This window comes from Onychostoma macrolepis, chromosome 09 (genome assembly GCF_012432095.1).
Source record: "Onychostoma macrolepis isolate SWU-2019 chromosome 09, ASM1243209v1, whole genome shotgun sequence".
NCBI classification, from domain to species: Eukaryota; Metazoa; Chordata; class Actinopteri; order Cypriniformes; family Cyprinidae; genus Onychostoma; species Onychostoma macrolepis.
Window position 1 is genome coordinate 5,530,970 of NC_081163.1, and position 23,649 is coordinate 5,554,618.

Here is a 23,649-nt window from a genome sequence, read left to right on the forward strand (position 1 = left end):
TTAAATACAAACATTTTGTGGCAATATGAATGTCGTTACTGTCGCTTTTGATCAATTTAATGGGTCCTTACTGAATAAAAGTGTTGATTTCTTTTTATTTACATTTTAGGACTAGATGGTACTATCCCATATTACTATTGCACCTCCCTGAGATAAACAATGTAGAGCATCTTGAGTGGTAGCACCAGGAGTAGAGGGGAGAGGGTATAGAGGGAAAGAGGTCTCAGCTTCATTGGCGTCATCTTTGGTGTTTCAATGATATCAGCCCACTACACCTCCAGAGGGCTCATCGGCACCATCTGGCGTCCCAGTTGTGCCCCCCTCTGCTTTCACCTCTGTTGTTATGGGGCCCAAACGGATTCTCTCCTCTTAATCCAGAGCCATTGACTCGCTTGTTCAGCAGCACTAGAAAGGGCCTTGACAGCTTGCCGTTGGGATTGGCCTCGGATTCCTAGTTCCTTTAACAGTTTGATGACAGATCTCCCCACGAAGCCCCTGCAGCCAACTTCGACTGGACAAACCTTCGTTTTCCAGCCACATTGCTTTGCATCGACTGCCAGCTCAGAATATTTAAGGCTCTTGCATTCATAGGCCTCCTCCACCGCATCCTCCCATGGCACAGTGAGTTCTATTATGTACACAGTACGTAGTGAAGAGGACCAAAACACAAGGTCTGATCTGAGGTTGGTAACTGCAACTTCAGCCGGGAAGCAGAGCCTTCGGTTTAAGTCGACAGAGAGATTCCAATCGCAAGCTCCTCTCAGCTGGTCAGTGAGCCACTTGCCCCTTCTCCCACAAACTCCTTTCCCTTTGCACGATGGCCTAACAGAAGAGGTAGGGAGTTGATGGATATCCGCCTGTTCTCCAGAAATGCTGCAAGACACTTCAGCACCTGGTTGTGCCTCCAGGTATACCGGCCTTGCATCAGGCTTACTTTACAGCCAACCAAGATGTGTTTCAGGTTCGCTGAGGATGAGCAAAGGGGGCATGTAGGATCTTCACCGAACCATTGGTTAAGGTTCACTGGTGAATCATATGTGGCATCATATGTGGCTCATAAAAGGAAGCTGATTTGGAATGCTTCCATGCCCAGTTTTCGCCTCCCCACTCCTTCCCATCTCATCCACTGCCCTTGCTTTACCTGTGAGATTGCTTTTGCACATCTCGTTGCTTGGATGATGATTTCCATCTTTTCAGCTGTTGCCAAGCTGTGGTGTACTCATCAGTTAGTAAGCATAGTATGTATGTAGCTTAAATAAATTAATAGTAATAATAATAAAAAAATTGTACTGACCCCAAACATTTGAACAGTAGTATAATTATAAAACCTATTAACAACAAATAAAAATAAATAAATAAAATTAAATACAATAATACAATGCAAAATACAATAAGAATTTCTAATCATAGTAAACAAAACACCTGAGATGGTTAGATAAATATTTGCAATAATTTATCATCATCTCTGCTAAATGTTGGCAAAAGCTTAAAATAGGTGGAGACAAACATCCAATGTTGTCCACACCACGTGCACGATTTGGGACAGGGCCCGAAGTTTGGCCTTGGTTGTTTCCAGTCTACCAAGAACTTTGATTCTGTGGAAGCATTTCCACATCTTTTGTGTTCCAGTGATTACGTGCAGAACTTTCCTCACATTCAAGAGCCCCAGAAGACCTTTGCAAACACTGGAGCATTTCTCACACCCTCACTGCTGCTGACCTCTGTCAATATGTTCTCATTGTGAGTTTACTACAGAGCAGACACTTGTCTGAAGCACTCACTTTATCTATAAAACAGAGTTATCCACCACATCTGCTTACTGTCACAGCAAGAATTTGATTCATACGTTAACGGCCAATAACTCTTACACGCATCACGTTTATTGTGTCTGTAACAGAAATTACGTTTTCCTCCATCATGAGAGGTCACAGGGGATCAGACTGTGTTTACTTGGCACATACATGACCCCAGTCTGGCTCAGCGCCGTCTAATTTATCAATCACCCGCTCCAGAGTTGCTCAAACTTGGTTTTCAGTGTTAACTTTCCCCATCCATGAGCAATATTTTAAATACTAATATAACTTGGGTTTGACTGATTTCAAGCCACTTGTTTATTTGATATATCCAAGCCACTGTGTTTAGTAACTTTAAATGATAGGTTTCATTTTAAAAGCATGAGGGTTTATGTAAAGCTCTTGATTCGTATGATAAATACAGTTAGACAAGGATCGTAAATTTAAGCGTCTTATGGTCAGCTTGTGAGCCGTTTGCAAAAATGCGATGAGATCTTTGCCCAGTGTATTCTCCAAAAATGTTCTCCCTGGATGATGCATTTCATAACTCCCTATTTCTCCTGGTTAAAGATCAAAGATCCTACAGCATGACAAAACTTCAGCTGTCTGAACTCTGGCTATTGAGCACTATATTAACACTACTGCCAACAATTTTCAAGTGGAGGAAGAGCTTTGTTAAAATGGTAAAACATTGTTAGGATGTTGTTGTTATTGTTGCATTTTTGCCACTTTTGCTAAGTACCATAATGATTCAAAGTAAGTCTGCAGTGACAGCTTTATTTTGCAAAGCTACTGGATTAAATAAAAAACAAAATCAATTAATTACAATAGTTAATTATTACATAATTAATGAAACCCCCCAAATGCTAAATAAATAAATAAAAAATACAATTAAGTTTTGACATATTTAAAAAAGGTAAACAAAAAAGTGTCAGAATCCCTTAAATAAATAAATAAATAAATAAATAAATAAATAAATAAATAATTAATTAATTAATTAAATACATACATACATACATACATACATACATACATACATACATAAATGCTGTTTAAGGCATTTATGTGACCTTTGCTCTTATTGGGTTATTTGTTGAAATCTTAAAATTGTTACATTTTTGCAACTTTTTTTAATGACAACTTTATTTTGCTATGCTAATGAAATAAAATGACAAAAGTAACTGACAATTTTGAACTAATAAAAAGGTAAACAGACTCAAGCAAAATGAAAAACAAACAAACAAAAAAGACATGAGTAGGCCAGTAAAGGAGTTTACATGCTGTATGAATTTGGGGTTATAGGCAATAAACTGTTTTACATAAACTGACCCTTACCCGATAAAATTACACTGTTTAAGGCGTTTACGTGACCTTCAATGCTGTTGGGTCATTTGGCATATTCGGCATAGGACTGTGCGAGTAAACGTGCTCTATGTCAGTGTTTCCCAACCCTGTTCCTGGAGGCTCCCCAACAGCACATATTGTGGATGTCTTTCTAATCAAACGCACCTGATTCAACTCATTAGCCTGTTAGTAAAGAACTCCAAGATCTTAAAAGGGTGTTTCTGATAAGGGAGACATCCAAAATGTGTAGTGTTGGGGGGCCTCCAGAAACAGGGTTGGGAAACACTGGATTATATGACGTATTGATCCAGAAATCCAGCATGCGGCAGAGAATTTCAAGTTCAGTGCTCGTAATTTATTGAAAACATCATGATTGGAAATAAACTGCATAAAATAATTCCAATAGCATAATGAGTGATAATATATCTCCATTTAAGTTCTTATTACACAGTGATTTAAGGTAGCAATTGATCTTGTTGAAAGTGCTCAAGTGAACTTTTGATTTGAACAAATGATAAAACGTCATTCTATTACTAACCAAAATGACAGCCAGATTGTAACACCCACTAATAAAATGAAAACTTTATAATGAAAATGAAAATATAACAAAGCACTGGGGACAAAATTGGCCATAGCGGTGGCAGTGTATATGACACATATCTAGTTCAGTCATGAAACTCTAGGTGGCACAGCTGAAAGATCCTTTACATGAAGTCTGCTAGCAATCACATCTTTTAATACATATCATACACTGATAGGTCTCAGCTGATTGAGTTACCATTAAGATTGCTTGCTTTTTAAATAATCTGGTTGTGTTCGCTGTAAACTGGTGCTGCAGTACGCTATAAGACTTCATTTGAAACCCTCCACCTCCTCCAGCACCACCTGTCTAGATCTGCAAGCTAAGGGATTTTTGCATGCATATTCATGCATCAGCAGCAGCATATCTTCCATGTTCACAGCAGTCTGTTGGCAGCAGCAAGTCCATACTTGCTCTGCATCATCGTGCGAAACAGATCTAGACCACCAAGACCAAATACAGTCAAACAGTTATAGCCATTGACATACTAAAACTATTCAGAGAGGCATGAATGGATAGTGGTTTGAGCCCAACTTGTACTCCAAGCACTATATATGAGTAAAAATTGACTTTAGCAAGTAAATACAACAAAGTTTATCACCAGTTGTTATGCAACTAAATTAGAAACTACACTACACAAGTATATAAGAATATATTCAGACCTGTGTTTTCCTCTGGAACTCCATGTGGCAATGCATACTGTATAAGACATTCCTTGCTTTAACCTACTAAAACTAAAATGGAACGATGAAACAACATGTGCCATGTTATTACCGTATTGTCCCGAATATAAGACGACCCTGATTATAAGATGACCCCCCTTTTTCCAGATGTACCTGTTGGAAAAAGGCTTTTTGAAAACCAAATCTTGTTTTTTTGTTTGTTTGGTTTTTTTCTCTCTCTGTAAAACACGTTTATTCTTAAATTATTTTCATATTGCATATTTTTCCAATTCTAATTTTTGTTTTGAAAGTATGGTAAATACTGGTAAAATGTACCAACAATGACATGAATTTTGATATACCATTGAAATAACAGGTAGCCCATCTGAATTATATAACAATTAGGTTATCCAACTCATAGTAGCCTACCAAAATGTTATTATCAGTAGACGTGAAATCTTATTGTAGTCTTCAAATCTGGGTACTGTCTTATGTTTTAAAATCACTTACAGAGGAAGTTTGGTCCCATCAGGCTAACATGACAGTCACGATCATGCTGCTGTAAGCTTTTCTTTTTCATTTGTTTTCATTCGCGATCTTTACAACACACATTACATTACCATAGACTGTAAAAAAAAACTTTACATATTTCATGGCACGCTGGTTTTATGCGTTTTTGGCGCCACCTATTGTTGTGGGTGTATTACTGACATGTCAAAGTCTAGACCCTGAATATAAGACGAACACGTTTTTTCAGATGTATTTCCAAGGAAAAAACATCGTCTTATATTCGGGTCAATACGGTATTATTATTTAATTTTTTAATTTTTTGTGGTTTATACCAGGCGCAATGCTGTTATTTTACTATCATTTATACACTGTTATAATTTTTGTTCATATTTTGAAATAACAAAGTTTCAAATACGTTTCAAATTATTTAATTTTTATCTTTTATTTTTATTAGTTTCAGTTTAGTTAACAATAATAACCCTGGTTCTTTTGGTGCAATTATGCATTTTAAAATCCCTGGTAAAAACTTAAATAAATGATCTTAGATTTTAAAATGAACAACAAAAGTGTCCATGTTTTAAAAGGATAATGCCATTCACCATCAAATTGTTCCAAACTGACGGTAGCCACTTACTTCTGCAGTATGAAAAAAATAATAATAATATGGAAGTCAGTGGCAACCATCAACTATTTAGTTACCCACATTCTTCAAAATATCTTCTTTTGTATCAGAAGAAAGAAATTCATTCTGGTTTGTAACATCATTAGGGTGAGTAAATGAACAATCCCTTTAACACTTTCCTAAACACACTTGAGGAACACACTTTTGTTTGGAACAAAAACCTTGATTAGCTGCTACTCAAAACCATAATCTTCAGGATTGGAGTTGAGAATCTCTCATATACTATGTAGTTTGAGGTGTTTGAGAACCGTTGTGTCTCTTACAGTTTCATTTCTGTGTTCTCAAATAAAAACGAGAAGTCACACTGGCACAGCTGTATGGCTGTTCTCCCTCTCCCTGAGCAGTTAACGGCCCGTTCGCCTGGATCAACCCAAACCGTACAACGGGCCTCCTATGTCTCTCTCGGCCGGGTCGGGGTGCCACTGCGGCAGCTGATACTGGTTAGCGTCTCTCTCCATTACAGTTTGTCATCGGAGACCCGTGAACTTCAGTCATGGCACTGCCCGTAGTCCTTCTTCCTGTGTCTGGCTCTCCGTCTGCGGTATACGAGTGAGTGCCGGTCCTGAAGTTGCTCGGAACACGCCCAGTTGCATGATTTACAGCCCTCGTTCGGCTGGCTCAACAGAGGCCTCGCTCCATCTGAACTTATTACCATTTGGTTTTGGTTTCCGCTCTCTGCCACTGTGCCACACCTATTGCATGTTTGAGTCAATGAGCACAGTGTGGCTGCATGGTCAAGAACCCTTGAGTTTTCTCTCGCGCTTGGCCCCGATCTTTTATTTCATTACTTCTCCTCATCCATTCTTGCTTTTTTCCATGCATGCCATTGAGTGAAATGTTCCTTTTTACATACTTGACATTTGGCCAGAGATGAGGTTATGGCAACCCTGGACTTTCGGCTCAGTGGATGAACTACATCAGTGGTTTTGCTCCAGGACCGAGATTTTACATTGGAAACAAACGGCTACTCAATACAGTATATAAAAAAAGTTGTAATTGTTTTAACCTATATGGCAAATGTATCTATTTTCACATACACTATATTTTTAAAATATAAAAAAAGGTCACAATATATTGCTAATAAAGATTTGGATTTTTTTAATGTAAGCTTTAGATACTTGTATTTCCTCACATATTTTTGGACATTTTTTAAATATATGTTATCAACTAAGAAATCCGAAATGTTATAACAATATTAGGATATATTATAATAATACTTAAAATATATTTAAAAATAATAATAAAAAAATACATTTTGCATATACAGTACCAAATAGTATTTTAAGATTAAAAAGTACATTTCGCAATATATTTAGGCATTTAAAGGTTTAAACAAATAATTTCTATTTCGAAAACATACATCCTTATACTGCACATTTTTCAACATATATTTATTACACATTTCAAATACATTTAGTCTTTTTATATGGGTGCAGCCAGGGCCGTTTTAACCATTGGGCTAGGTGGGGCTGAAGCCCGGGGCCGAGCAAGGAGGGGGCCCGTGATTGGCTGTAGGGTAGATTGACTGGAGCGCCGATCGCCAAAGCCACAACGCCCCCCCACTTATTAGTGCTGTTATTTAGTTGAGCTTTTCCGTAAATTCCATGCATTACCATTTGAGATTGAAGCGTAAAGTCTGAATTTGGTTTACCAATCAAATGCATTTATTCTATATTTGACTTTTTTGAACGGTATGTGCACATATCTATCAGGTGATCGCTGCCCAGTATTTCTCCATTCACCTCCACTCTTCACTGCGTTCTGGAGTAATATGGAAATGGTCGCTCAAAGAACAATATTCGATAAGTAAAAATGTCAGCAATTCTGAGAGAGTGGGCCTCAAAAAATGAAAAACTCCAAATACGAAGAACAGAAAAAAAAACACAAGTTAGTCAGTAAAATCCCCAGCTATTGGGTTATTTTACTAAAGCTAATGATGGAGTGGAAGTTGTTGGAACAGCGAGTGGACCGCGAACAGCAGTCCACTTTTTATTCTGCACAGAGCAGAAAAAAAACAAAAAAACAATCAGCATCATCCTCATCGTCCACACAGATTTTAGGTTAGTTTGATTATTAACTGGATGTACAGTTTTGTGTTTGAACAAACTCTATATAGGCTATTCATTTAAGGGTTGGGAGATAATCAATCTTTTTGCGCATTAAGATGTAGGCTAAACTTATCATTTAAATGCGTTTTAAGCAGGTATTAAATCAAATGGTTTAAACTGTTAATGAACATTAAGCAGTGGGGTAGAATTTATTCTGGTAAATGCGTGCATTAAGACGGTTTCAGTCTGATTTCGCACGGCACGCATCTGCTCCTATTGCGACTGAATAAACTTTTCGCTCCTTGTTGTGCTTAAATGTTCAAATACACCGCTGTGTGTCAAAAATTCTCGTCTTTGCGAGGATCCTTGTAAACACAGTTATTTGTGTCTTAAATGAACGTTAATATTTAAAGATAAAGCATGTGTAGTGTTATATCTGAGATCCTGGATATGATGAGATCTTAAAAGGGTGGTTTACTGCTTTTTTTCTTTGCTTGATTGTGTTTATGGGGTGCAATATAACATGTCTTCGTGTTTCGTTTGTTAAAAAACGCCTTATTTTTCATATATTTCACCTTTATTGTAAGCCGCTTTCTCCTCTGTCATTTGAACGACCGGTTGACTTCCTGATTCTATGAAACCATTACCTTTACGGGCGACAGTTGCATGTGCTCTGGTCAAATGTAAATAATGGTGTCAATATTGCCGTATCACTTTGAGCCAGAATCAGACCCAGAAAGCGGTAATGAAAAGAGTCAAGCAGAACTTCCGCAAACACGGCTCTTACAAACGTTTCTGAATGGAAGTTTGCTGTTGTGATTACATACAATTTTGTACACGTTTGTCTTATACACACAAAAAAGCATCGAACTAACTGGCTACTATAACCAAACAGCGTTGGCTTGTGTTTACGTTCTTGATCAAATCGAAAAATTGCGTCATAAAGTATACATGGAAAATACATTTACAAAATTAGTACATAATTACAAATTCGGGTCCAAAATGTTTGTACACGTTTGTCAAAGACACACGAAATAGCATTTAACTAACTGGCTACTAAAGCCAGCGTTGGCATTTGTTTACGTCCTTGATAAAACTAAAACATTACGTCTGAAATTATACATGCAAATACATTTAAAATTATTAAATCTTACTTGCAGGTTGTGGCCCAACAACTGCTGCCTCTGTTTTTAAAGTTGGAACTGCTCCATGTTTTAGTAATAGTTTCTGTGTGAATCCGGCATTGAACTCGTGTAGATTCTGGAAGCTGTCTTCCGTAAAATACGCAGCACAGAGAGCTAAATTAGGATTGTAATTGTCAAGAACATAATCAAACATAAATTTTAACCATTGTTGACGAACTACAGCGTCCGCAGAACATGGCTTTGCCCCCTTTTTTGATGTTCTGGAGGGAGGGGTTGATGGGTTTATTATGTATGCAACCCGGGAAGTATCTCGTTGTAGTCCCATATGAGTCGTTTTTGTAGGCATTAAACTTCCTGATTTTTAAAAGACGATATCTCCGCTTACGTTGAACTTTCAGCACAGCAACTTTGCAGATACTGTTCATGCACCAACAGCAACATTATACACTATTTAAAATGAAAAAAGTGAAATCGCAGTAAACCACCCCTTTAAAAGGATAGTTCACCCAAAAATGAAGATACTGTCATACTTAAACTCAAGTTGTTCTAAACCTCTATGAATTTCTTTGTTTTCCTCAACATAAAAGAAGATACTTTGAAGAATGATCGCAACCGGTTTCTGGTCCCCATTGACTCCAATAGAGTATTTTCTTTTCATACTATGGAAGTTATGGGGGCCCAGCAACTGTCTGATTACCAGTATTGTTCCAAATATATTATTTTGCATTCAACAGCAGAAGGAAACTCATACAGGTTTAGAACAACAACAGAATTTTCATTTTTGGGTGAACTATTCCTCTAAAGCAGCCTAATATAGCTGATGTTGCCATTTGTGTCAATAATGTAAATCAAACATCAGAAAGAAAATCTCTCACTGTCCTTGGCTGAATCACTTTTGTAAAATAAATAAGAATGAATGTATATTGAATACAGTGGACACCATTCAGTCTATTTGTACATTTTTTTTTATACATCATAATATTATTCAGTGCTTTAAGTATTTCAAGTAGGTCGATTTCTTATGATCTTTGTTCTGTTGTAGCCTAATTTGTGACTGTTTACTTGTCTTCAGTAAGCTTATGTTTACTTAGACTAGTATTATCATTTGTGATATTGAAATTGATGATAAAAATTATCAAATTTCAGTGCATCAAGAATATATGTGACCCTGGACCACAAAACCAGTCTTAAGTGTCAATTTTTCGAAATTGAGATTTATACATCATCTGAAATTGATGTATGGTTTGTTAGGATCGGACAATATTTGGCCGAGATACAACTATTTGAAAATCTGGAATCTGAGGGTGCAAAAGAAATCAAAATATTGAGAAAAAGTGTGTTTTATTGACTGGGCTTTGTAGTAAACTTGCTCGGTAGCTCACCTGGTACAGCATTGTACTTGCAATTCACAGTTCAACAAAAGAGCCTAAAGCCATGTAGAAACAAGTTAAAATGGCATTTTTGGTTCAGCAAATGCATTTTCTTTTCACGTTTTCTTTCGTTAACACTACTGATTATGTTTAGGGTGGGTTTAATGAAGGTGGCATGTTCTTTTCAAATACGATAGCTCATTAATCTTGTCGTGCCACTCGTTGGCTCATTACTCAGTTTTTTTTTTTTTTTGACTAAGAGATTCCATTACTTCTAAGAACTCAAGAAAAGCAACTCAAGCTCATGAAAAACAAACAAACAAACAAACAAACAAAAAAAAAAAACATTGGTAACACTTTACAATAAGGTTCATTAGTTAACATTAGTTAACAACATTAGTTAACATGAACTAAGAATGAACAATACTTCTACAGCATTTCTTAATCTCAGTTAATGTTAATTTCAGCATTTACTAATGCATTATTAAAATCACAAGTTGTGTTTGTTAACATTAGTTAACGCACTGTGAACTAACATGAACTAACAATGAACAACTATTTTTATTAACTAACGTTAACAAAGATGAATAAATAGTGTAATAAATGTATTGATCATTGTTTGTTCATGTTAGTTAATACATTAACTAATGTTAACAAATGACACCTTATTGTAAAGTGTTACCAAAACATCTGTGGTGAGATTTTTGCAAAAATTTTATAAAAAATATCTTCATGGAACATGATCTTTACTTAATATCCTAATGATTTTTGGCATAAATGTTTTTTTTTTTTTATAATTTTGACCCATACAATGTATTTTTGGCTATTGCTACAAATATACCGACTTAAGCGACTTAAGACTGGTTTTGTGGTCTAAGGGTCACATATACTGTAGTTAAAGCTTTAAATAGGATTTTTATCCCATATATATATGTATATACAGTATATATATATATATATATATATATAACTATATAGATATAGATATATATATATATCATTATTGTGATGGGGGGCCCTGCAGTAAGTCATAGCCCCGGGGCCCAGTGCAGTCTTAATGCGGCCCTGGGTGCAGCATTTCAAAGAAAGAAAGAAAGAAAGACACACTTCAGCACAAACCACCAATGCAGTTTGGGTCATATTTGTTTTGCACAGTTTTGTTCTTGGATTTTGAAGGTGATGGAATGACACACAACCTGTCCAAATCGGCCTCTATTTAATTAAAAAAGCAATGAAGTGCCTTTAACATCAACAACAAAATATATGGGCAGCATTTTTCATTACTTTTAAAAGAGGATAAGCCTATTTACTTTCCTCACAATTATATGGTTAGTTGCGCAAATAGTTTTACGTATGTCTCCCTCTTTTAATTCTGAGATAAGAGCTGTTATATTGCGTTGTTGTCAAGCAAAGTCTCCAGGCTCAAAGCAAAAGCTGCTTTGTTCTTTCCCCCCTCAATGTCTCTATTTCCACCATGTCCAATGACAATAAGTGGCACAAGGGACTATATGGAGACACTGCTTAGGATGAAACATGTGGTAAAGCTCACCAGTCACTATCTGTTTAGGGAAGAACACCCTCAATCCCGTAATTATCCAGCTGGAGCTGCGACAGGCCCTATTATGTCTTACCTGGGGCAGGATGCATGTGAAGAATTAATCAGCCACAGAAAAAGCTATCTGTATTTTTGGAAAGCCTTCATGTCTCTGGCTTTCCTCAGGCGTCGGTAATTAGGCAGTAAATGTGCGTTTCCCCTGTATTTAAAACACAAATATGTTGCTATTTAGTACTTCAACAATGTGGAATGTACACCGCATTAAGCAATATGATAATACATTTTACAATAAAACTCAATTCATTAACATTAGTCAGTGCATTAAGTATCATGATTTTACAACAAACAACATTTTTAACAATTTATTAATCTAGGTAGGGTTATTACAGTTAACATAAACATTCTATTTAAATTGGTTGCCAACGCAACATTTCTCATTTTCATTTAGCTTAACTTGAAGTACTAAAACTAAGAAATAAAAATCAATACAAACTAAAAAGCACAAAATGACTAAAACTTTAACTAAAATTAAAGTGAAAACAGAAAAAATTAAAATAAAATAAAATCTAATTCAAAACATTAACAAAAACTATAACAGCATAATGATAAAAATACCTGTACGAGACCACCATTCAGAAAAGATCTCAACTGGGTCTCCAAAGTCTGCAATCAAAAGTCAGGATCTCAAGATGAAATCAATAATTTCTCATCAATATTAAATCCAAATTATCTGAACTATGCTAGCTACTGTAGATTATATTTACATCTCCATGTGTCAACAATGGTCAAATTTATGTTTTATGTTTTTTTTTTTTTTTTTGACTAAGAGATTCCATTACTTCTAAGAACTCAAGAAAAGCAACTCAAGCTCATGAAAAACAAACAAACAAACAAACAAACAAACAAACAAACAAAAAAACATTGGTAACACTTTACAATAAGGTTCATTAGTTAACATTAGTTAACAACATTAGTTAACATGAACTAAGAATGAACAATACTTCTACAGCATTTCTTAATCTCAGTTAATGTTAATTTCAGCATTTACTAATGCATTATTAAAATCACAAGTTGTGTTTGTTAACATTAGTTAACGCACTGTGAACTAACATGAACTAACAATGAACAACTCTATTTTTATTAACTAACATTAACAAAGATGAATAAATAGTGTAATAAATGTATTGATCATTGTTTGTTCATGTTAGTTAATACATTAACTAATGTTAACAAATGACACCTTATTGTAAAGTGTTACCAAAACATCTGTGGTGAGATTTTTGCAAAAATTTTATTATATTGCCTTTTGCATTTCATGGCCGTTTCAAAGCAAGTGAGTGGTGCTAAAAAGTGTGTTTTATTGACTGGGCTTTGTAGTAAACTTGCTCGGTAGCTCACCTGGTACAGCATTGTACTTGCAATTCACAGTTCAACAAAAGAGCCTAAAGCCATGTAGAAACAAGTTAAAATGGCATTTTTGGTTCAGCAAATGCATTTTCTTTTCACGTTTTCTTTCGTTAACACTACTGATTATGTTTAGGGTGGGTTTAATGAAGGTGGCATGTTCTTTTCAAATACGATAGCTCATTAATCTTGTCGTGCCACTCGTTGGCTCTAAACATGACCAATAGTGTTACTGGAACAAAACGTGAAATGAAAATGCATTTCTTAACTAAAAAATGCCACTGTGCCTTGTTTCAACATGGCTTTGATTTGTTTTGTTGAACACAGTGTAAAGAGTCATGCAAAAATTAGTTTTAGTGATTGATTATTGACCTCTGTAATCATAATTTATGTAAATACGAGTAGTTTCATGTTTCACTGCCTCTAGTATTAATTTCACATGGTAACTGCAGTGAATTATACTGTAGGTACGTTTTCCTGTGCCTGGGTTGCAATGTCCTGAGATCAACACGGTACAGTATATTTATGACACATTCTGATCATACAGAAGCAGAGCATAGGAAACCTTGTGGCTATACATAAATACATGAAGACCAAAAGACCTGTACAGGTCTTTGACTGATTAAAGTTAAGTTTTAACTGTATCTTGACAAGTTTGTCCTTTGAATTTTTCGCTTGAGTTGTCATAGGATTGAGGAGCTCAGGAGGTGCTTATTTGCACTAATTAGTCTTTGGTGGTAGCAGCCTCTCATCTGCCTGCCAGCAAAGCCCCAGCCCAGCCTGTCCAGGCGGATTTGCCTGACAGATGGTAAAATCGTCCCCAGCTTCCAGGACATTAACTCATTTTGGCTGAGTATCCTGACAAAGGTGGAGCACCTAAGTGGCGTTCTTTGGCCCTCCTCTGAAGCACTGAATGGTGACCGGGTTAATCCCAACACTTCATCTCACAGCCTGCAACAAGTTGTCAGATCCCAGTCCCGGAGCGACAATGTCCTGTTAATGTATTTGCGGATCGGTGTTCTCTTTCCACTGAACGGCAGTGCTGGATTCCGAGGAAGAACACATCATAGACGCACCTCGTTTCAAAAGTTGGCTCGGTGCAGTTGCTAGTGGTTTCTGTTGAATCACAGTAGCGGCTTAATCTCATAGCAGATCTGGACTGTGGAATATCACACCTAAATGAATGGAGCATGTTTCATCAGATGCATGCAGAGTCATGTTGAACGAAAGGAGTTTATGTTTACAATGTTCATAACATGCTGACCTTCACCAGACTCTGTGTGTGGATGGTACTGTCTGGGTGGGTGGGTGGGTGTAGGAGCTAGTTATTCTTTTCTTTTTTTTTCTTTCTTCCAACCACAGGAAAGTTTTAATCTGGGAGGAACTTTCTGAAAAAAGACAGGCAGGAATGCTAGTAATCCCACTGGACATTTTGTGCATGTGATATTTGTGTGTATGTACGTGCATGTATGCAGTGCACTTTTTGCTGTGGCAGAATCTGCTGGTATATGCCAAAACTGCAAGTTCCAGTGAATTCACAATGCAAAATACAAACAAGCACAACCTCACTCCTGATACTCATCCACTCACTTGCAGCTGCAGTTCTGGATAAAATAGGCATTCAGTTGATTGCTGTTAGATTGTACTGACTGTATTGATGCTGACTGGCTGGTTGTGTCATAAGAATGCACAAAACCTTCACTAACATTTATTCTGAGCTGTAATTCTGAGAAAAAAGTAGTTCACCCTATTAAAAGGTTTCAAATAAATAAACACATAAGAAAGCATGCAAACAACTGACTAAACATCTTTTATAACAATGGCATTTGTAATCTAGTTACTGGAATCAATAATCTGTTTTTTCTTTTTCTTTTTTTTATTGATTGATGGATTGATCCTTTTAAATCAAGAGTTTGGTGGCTTTAGTCCATGTCTACTACAGTATATCTCTACTATCTCTACTATATTTAATATATATATATATATATATATATATATATATATATATATATATATGTGTCTATTGTGTTATTGTGTACTCTAAAGGCTGGAGAAAAAAGCACACACTTTTAGCAGTTCTACACATTTAAAATGTCTAATTTACAGGCTTTTTTTTTTTTTCTTCTTCTGAGAAAGCGAAGAAAAAATATTGATGACTCATCCTGCACTACACAGCTTTTAGTCACAAGTTGATATGATTCTTTAGGGTCTTAATGAAAAGTCTATAACATACTATGGTTAAAATTTCTCAATGGTAGTGTAAAAACACCCTTTTTACCCTGCCAAAATCAGCTTTGTTTTCAGCAAGCTGTTTTTTTAGTCCATGTCGCTTTAAATGCTAATGAGCTCTGCTGACCCCGCCCCTCTCTTCCCTGGGATGACAAGCAGACTGTAAACTTCAGCCGCAAAACTGGCTAACTAGCACATTATTAAGAAAGGCGATTTGCAAAGATTCATAAAAAACCCTTATACTCACTTCTCTAAATGAAGCTGGATCGCGAATGATTCGTGCAAACATAGACGCATTTAGGCAAATCGAGATCGGCGCATACACTACAAAAATGAAAGTAACGTTAATAGTAAGACTCAGGGTGGGTCTAAGGTAAGACGGCCTGGGAGTGGCCTGTGCAGGACTACGTCATTTTGGAATCTCAGAACAGCCTGATTTGAGAAAGGGGATTTAAAAAAAAAAAAAAAAAACACTGGGTGGATTTTTATCATTATCCATTCTCAGCCCAAGTTTCAAAACCAAAATCACACATTTTTTGCCATTCTTGAGAAAACATGATTCTATGGGGTCTTCAAAAACAGATATTTCTTGAATCTCCGCCCATGTTTCAAAACCAAAATCACACATTCACACAGTGTCTGTCTTTGATCTGCTCAGACAAATTCCTCTCCATCGTCATAATAACTTGAAGAAACAGAATCATAAAATACAGTGTCCATGCGGACTGAAGCAATGTCAACATAGTGTCAGCATTCCAATGTCAATAAAAAAGCCTTTGGAAAAGACAACATGGGTTGTGAAATGTTCTAGCATAATGTGTTAATGGAATAAAAAAGTTACTTTCTAAAAATAAATCACACCCCAAAACACTTAAGTTCCCAACACATGACCGGCCTGCTCAAAGTTTGACCGCAATTACACAAAATGACTCTATTTTCTCTCCGTCTTCATAATTTCCAGTGAAGTTGTAATTCATCAGTTTGTGTCAGCATCAAACAGGCCGGCAGGAAAGAGGGTAACGCCTCACTCTATTTTAAGAACAAAGTATTCCAGGTACACTTCAAAACTTGGCTTTCGATGCCGGGCCAAACGTTTACCAAAAGTCCCAGCAGTGGACACCTGAGATCGAGTCACGCCAACTTCTGGGCTGAAGTCAAACAGACGCTTCAGAATAGATGCAAAAACTCGGCGGGCTTGCACTCTATAATCAAACTCAATTTAAACGAAGGTGAATAGAGATTGGAATGCGAAGGGCTATAAATAAAGTTTTATGTCCTTCCAACATTAATAATGTCGTTGGATGGTGATTACTAAAATAAAAAATAAATGACCTGTTAGACGTGTAATAAGGTCACTAAACTGCCGAGCAAACATGACTCACCCTGCTGCGTGTGGGGTCTCCGTTTCTGGGATGCCGTATGAACACTCATTTACTTGTTCAAAGGATCCGTTTTTACATCGCCCTAATGGCTGCTGAGTGCTACGACTTGGAACCCGTGCATTTGGGGTTTTCTTCCTCCAGTCCTGGTTTCGCTCTCTCCTTTGACATGGCTACAGATGACTGTAGCTAAATAACTGTGTGCAGGGGAGACAAAAAAACAATGCGATACACATTTTCTCATTCAAACTATAAAGAAAAGCAAATCTCAAAAGGAGGCACAACAAGTCATGGCACACATGCTTGTATTTAATGCCACAAAGAACAGCAGCATTCCACTTTTGGCCATGGTTTTTCTAAAATAATGATATAAATCTCAGAGCACAGCTGCAGAGGAAGGAGGCAGGCAGTGATGGATGATGCTGGGGCAGTTTTACAGTTGAGGCCGATTTCACAAAAAAACAGAGCAAAGTTTTTTCATTATGGCAAACATCAGATTTAATATTGCTCATGCTCGTGATCTTAAAAAAAACTTCAGCTTGTAATTTGTCATGCACTGTTTGTGCTACAGACATGAATGATTCCTCAAATCACGCAGCTTGCTGAGGAGAGGTGTGCTGTTATTTTTCTAAGAGATCAGACTGGCGATTTTCATCTGACAGACGTGAAAAAAAATCCCTTAGACTTACAGTAAATTGAAGGAGGGACCTGAGTCATAGAGACCAGAATGAGACTTGTAGGTGGGCTTTTTGAGACTTGTAGGTGGACTTTGGCCAGTAAGAAACCAACTAGTAAATACTTGCAGACACAGAATTGACATGTTTATGTGCACAAATACATTTCTTCTTTTTTAGAATTACTATATGATTTAACATTTTAGATCATAGAATCCTTATTTAATCTTAACAACTGTATATCATAATAGAAGGTCTAAGACAAAATCAATATTTGTAGCAGTGATGCTCTTACCTGTAAAATGGAAAGGGATCACTACACACATCCATTAGAAACCTAAAAATGTACATATTTAGAACTATTGAATAACTCTCATTTTTAAATCACAATTCTTCAGAGAAAATGACCATTTATGTACATTTTTTCACTTCATTACGCCAATCAGGAGCATGGTGGTTTAATAATAATACATAAAGTTGAGTTATTTCTTACAGTAAGAAATTAATACTTTTACACGGCAAGGATGCATTAAATTGATCAAAAGTGACAGTAAAGACATTTATATTGTCACAAAAGCAGGAATAAATTACATTTTTAAATATATTCAAATAGAAAACAGCTATTTTAAATTGTAATAATTGCTTTTTATGTATGTTTGCACCATTAAAAAAAAAAAAAAGACGGACAACGCATTTCCACTTCCTTCTATTATTGAAAACTGATGCTAAAACATCCTAGTATGGCCGCTGTCATTGCATCATTTGGAGCTTGAGTCTGCACATTAGTGATCATGAGGTGGAGCTGCGGTTTCAAAATCCCGCCCAAACTCCCGCAGACCTAATTGCAAGCTTACAATCATGACACCACATCCTGTTTTTATAGTATCAAAAAAACTTTCAAAAAATTTCAAAGCAAACTTATTAGAAAAACACTTTAACATGCATCCATGCAACTACCTAAAATGATGGAAACCATCTTTGGGAAAAAAGTCTTTGAGAAAAAAGTTATTTCATGTGTAATTTGATTTATTCATTTTTTTGGCTCAAGTCCCATTCGTTTACATGGAGAGGTCGGGGTTTATGACCTATACTGCTGCTAGCCACCAGATGGCGATCAAAATGTTTTGGCATCACTTTTCAGGATGTGTGCTGCACAGTTGGTTTGCAGTTTTTTTTTTTTTTTCATACAAATGTGTAAGTATACGCACATATGCAGTTAGTGAAAAAGATCTGTTAGTGAAAAAGTTAGTGAAAACGATCTGTTAAAAATGCAATAAAAATAAGTTTGTTTGTGACAGCAACGTCAAGTTCAAATAACTATACTTCTAGGTGTCACTTGTCTTGTCATGTCCAATTGCAGCCCGATCTCACGGCAATTCGTACATATTTTACGAGGTGGCTAATTTGTACGAATTCATACAACCTCTCTCGTACAAATGTATACGATTTTTGCCAAATTGTACATATTTTACAAGTTGCACAATTTGTATGAATTTATACGAATGACCTATACCTAACCCCGCCCCTAAACCTACCTGTCACTGAGGTTTAGACAAATCTTACAAAATCGTATGAGTGAGGTCGTACGAATTAGCCACCTCTTAAAATACGTACAAATTGGTCGTGAGATAGCATTGCCAATATAACTGACTTATAATGCTGCGCAAGAAAGTTCAGTTAAAACTGCCATTTGATTGGACTTGGTGCACGTGTTGCCACCTCTTCTACCACATCTCTCAGCCAGCTTTGGGAAATCTTTGGGAAATTTTGTCTTAGTCCAGCACAGGTGGTTCACATTTAGAGGTGAGACTATATATAGACTGCGAAAACACAATCCAGGTGGATTTTCCAGTGAACAAAGCAGCTAATGCAGAGCCATGCGGCTGCCCCCTCCCAGGGTTTGTTTAATGAACAGGATCTCTGGAGTATAGAGGAAAGATACAGAGCTGCCAGCTGGGCACAGACCGCTGATAATTCAAGCCCATTGGTCAGAGGCACAGAGGGCAGTAAATGACACCAATCAAAGTTTTTGGTTTCACTGTTGGGGAAGCTACTTTGAAACCATACCTTCCCAAGCTACAAACCACTCATAATTTAAAGCAGTTAAAGTACAGTCATGCTGCCCTTTTAAATCAGTAGCTACAATGGAACTATTTGAGAGATCTTTTTTAAAAATACTATACTACTAAACTATTTCGTTATAGAATTTCTTTTGAAATAAATACAGCTTTTATTGAGCACAAAAATAATGAGGATAATGAGGATTCAATGAATATATTTACACAGAACAAACCCAATAAAAATGAGTATAGTGACTGACATTATAATTTGAAGAACTGGTAGAAAGTAATGCTAAGCGTTTTATTTATTTATTTATTTTTTAACCACCAGATTGACAAGAATGAGCTGACTAAAATAAAGCTGAATCCTCAATGCTTCACATGCTTGCTGGTTATTGATTCAGTTGGTCCAGCTTTACTGTTATAGAAACAGATGAGATGCTACTGAAAAATGCATTAAGTCAGTAGAATCACTATTTTTAGATAAGGAAAAAAAAAAGTTTTTATTTTCATTTTAATGAAAGCTTGGTTTTAGTTTTAGTTAAATACAATAACCCTGTTATAGAGCAGAAAATGTCCTGTCAAAAGTGGCCATTTTGGACTGGGCAACATAGCCGTGGACGTTTTTATGCTTTTTTTTTTTTTTTTTTAAATGCCTGAAATGCATATCTTATCATGTATTACAATGCGAATTACTTAGACATGGCTCTTTTATGACAGGCTTACAAAACAAGCCCAGGAATGCATTCAGGTCTCTAGATTTACAAGTCAGGTGCCTTCAAGGTTATTGCGACATGCATATCTCTACAGCATCAACATCCCTCAAATATTTGAATAGTGCTGTTATTCATGGGAACTGCAGCACGAGAGACAAACGCTCCCAGTGAAACATGTTTTGGATAATTTAGCCGGTTGCTGCCTTTGGTCTGAGGAGACATTTGGGCAATGCCACAGTGGCCACAGAGGCCGTTCTGTTGGCTGCTCACGAAGGAAGCGTCTTTGCGCCAGGCCACTCTGCCCACTTCCACCCTCCACCTCGTTCTTAAAACTAATCCTGCAGGCGGGCTGCGAGCAGACGGATCTGTCTCCATCACAGTCTGCAGCGATCCTTCCCCCACATTTCTAGGCTGGGCTAGTCTGACAGACACAGGGGTCTCTGAAAGGCACAAAGGAACTTTTTAGGAATCTCCTCTTTTTTTTTTGTTCCTAGAGAATCTATGTCAGGATTTGATTTTATTGCAGGGTGCAGCCTTCCCCGTGCTGCCGTCTGGATTTCATGTCAACCACATGCCTGATCCACGTCCAGACGGCTGAAAATACATCTCACATTTAAGGCACTGTTATTTTCCTCAAACACTGTCCATGAAAGACAGATAGATTCTGATCGAATTGCAGTTTAACAACTGTGTACCTTTCCACACTAATATTAACCAGGTATGCTGAAGTCCCAGGTATTAAAGACACAGTTCACTCAAAACTGAAAAAATTCTGTCATTATTTATTCACACTTATTTGTTGCAAATCCATATGCTCTCATCTTTCTCTGCAGGAAGCACAGAATAAATCTTAAGTAATCTTCACAAATATATTTTCCATGCAACAACATATGGACAAAAAGAACTAAAAAGCAGTACAAAAACACAACTCAAGAGGCACATTGATAATGCACAGTACCAGCTACATAACTGATAAGAGTACATTAGGTGATGTTATGTTTACATTAAACTAGCTCTTATTTGTCTTTCTAAAGAGCCAATACAAAATTAAGTTGGGTTCAAAAATGACTCCTTCAAAAATGCAGATTCATTAATGAATGAAACAAGTATTTATGAGCGAGTCATTCAATCATTTATTGAACCGATACATTCAAAGACTGCAATAATTGAGCAATTTGATCATTCATTCAAGTGTTCAAAATGGCTGATTCATTCAAGAAGGAAACAAGCGACTGTCTTTATGAGTGAGTCATTGAATCATTCATTCAGTGAGCTGTTCAAAAACATTGAATCATTCAGGAATTAAACAATAATGCTCTGTTTTGCAATGGATCTGTACTGAATGGAACAGTTTTAGTCAACAATATTGTGTTTAAAATATGAGTAACCTACTGTTGTGCAAAAACAATATTACGTAATCATACTTTAATAACTTCTCAGAAATTACCCATGCAGTTGTTGATATTTCTAACATGACATTTCTAAATTAGTAGAGGAGTCGTGGACACATCTTTTGAACTAGAAATGCAGAACCTCAATCCAAGGCATAAGAAAGTATTGGTAATTGTAAATATATTTCATTGTAAATAAGAATTTCCTTTGCTGTTGATTATTTCAAACAAATAAAAGTGCTTTCATAATCATCAGATGGTCTGAAAGCTAGACTATATGGTTTCACATAAAATTAGTTGATTTTTATTTTTTACACACATTGGTGGAATTGTGTGCGTGTTGCTGAAGATTTCGATGTGAAAGCAGTACCTGTTCACGGTCTCTTTCTCCCTCATAACTGTTTTGCAGGTGCCAGATGTTCAGGGTCGGAAGGCTAAGATAGTCGGGCCTGGTTGGGATGAAAAATAGCCAATAAAATACAGGTGGACACCTTAAGCTCTGTTAGTCATGCACAGCGAGCCTCTTAAGCACTTCTTTTAAGTCATATTACTTCTAAAACATATTACTTCTAAGTCCTGCAGGCTAGGTGATAAACAACGTGGATCTGTCAAAGCTGAGCCCATTCAATCACTGAATAGCTTTTCAGCTGTCTGTCAACCTATATTTATGATCCTGCTCTAAAACATAGAGTGCTTTTGCCCATGTAGGAAGCATCTTAAGGGTATCACAGATTCTTGTTCACATTTGTGGTTTAAGCAGATAATGAGACTCCAAATGGATGGGTATGTTATACTATATGTTGTACTATTTTTTTTTTTTTTTTAAATAGTTTCTCACTAATTTGCCACAAAGTACACTAAAGTGTCTGTCACCTTCCTTTCAGGAGCAGCGAACATCCAGACAGACAGAACAGCCAGACTCCTTTGTGATTCGCCCCACAGATTAAAATAACTGGGTGTTCACAACTTCACTGGAAACAAATAATTCGAGTATCCGTGAACAATGCCAAAGCTTTAATTGGAACACATTGTCCGCAGTTGAGAACTTTGGAACAAAGGAGCTGTCTGCATTTGTGAGTCTGATGCTTTGCAGGATGAATCTCATGAATTTCGCTCCGACAAAGGCACAAAAAGACAATATTATTGTATAAAACATTTGACAGTTGGACGCTTACATGGTGCGTTTTTCCATTCTCAAAGTTCTACCTGACCTAGATTTCTGTAAAACTGAAGCGAAGAGTGAGGAAACGTTGTCAGATCGTATAGAAATCACAGTACTTTTTGCAGTTAACTATTAAAAAGAAACTACTTGGATCTGACAATTCAATAAGGAAGCATTTTGTTTTAATTTCAGGGTATGTCTCTTGTCAAAGGTTTCCTGTCTTCAGTGGTTTTCAGCTTAGACTCATTCAGTCATTAACTGACACCTCAATTAATATCTTGTGAGATTATTCTGGTAAAGACAAGGATGAGGAATGAGAGGAAGCACTAAGTGACAGGCCTCTTTTGCATGACATTCTCCCTTTGCACCAAAATGAACCCTGCCAGAGGATCTGCAAACTTCAAAACCAGTCTAATTAACATCAAATAATAACTCACTATGTCACTACATACAATAACTTGCATACAGAATATCTTTAAAAATTTGACTGTCAATGCCAAAACCAACACAGCTAGGAGACAGACAAAATCAATCAAAACCAATCAGAAAAGCGTCGGGCTTGGAACTGAACTCGCAAAAAAAAAAGAAAAAATAAATAAATTATATATATATATATATATATATATATATATATATACAGTGGTGTGAAAAAGTGTTGGCCCCCTTCCTGATTTTTTTGCATGTTTGTCACACTTTAATGTTTCAGATCATCAAACAAATTTATATATTAATCAAAGATAACACAAGTAAACACAACATACAGTTTTAAAATTATTATTTATTTAATTATTGAAACAAAATCCAAACCCACATGGCCCTGTGTGAAAAAGTGTTTGCCCCCTAAACCTAATAACTGGTTGTGCCACCCTTTGCAGCAACAACTGCAATCAAGTGTTTGCGATAACTGGCAATGAGTCTGTTACAGCGCTGTGGAGGAATTTTGGC

General features: G+C 36.5%; 1 long non-coding RNA gene across 2 annotated transcripts; it reads right to left on the reverse strand.

The window, feature by feature from the left end:
- Positions 1–11,008: 11,008 nt before the first annotated feature.
- On the reverse strand, positions 11,009–23,347 carry LOC131547193 (uncharacterized). Of its 2 annotated transcripts, XR_009272868.1 has the most exons (4): positions 21,913–23,347; positions 16,705–17,712; positions 14,358–14,481; positions 11,009–14,268 (listed from the first exon to the last, which is right to left on the reverse strand). It is a non-coding gene; the product is annotated as an uncharacterized LOC131547193 (long non-coding RNA). The 2 variants fall into 2 exon arrangements; XR_009272867.1 differs by having other exon boundaries at positions 16,705–23,289.
- Positions 23,348–23,649: the final 302 nt, after the last annotated feature.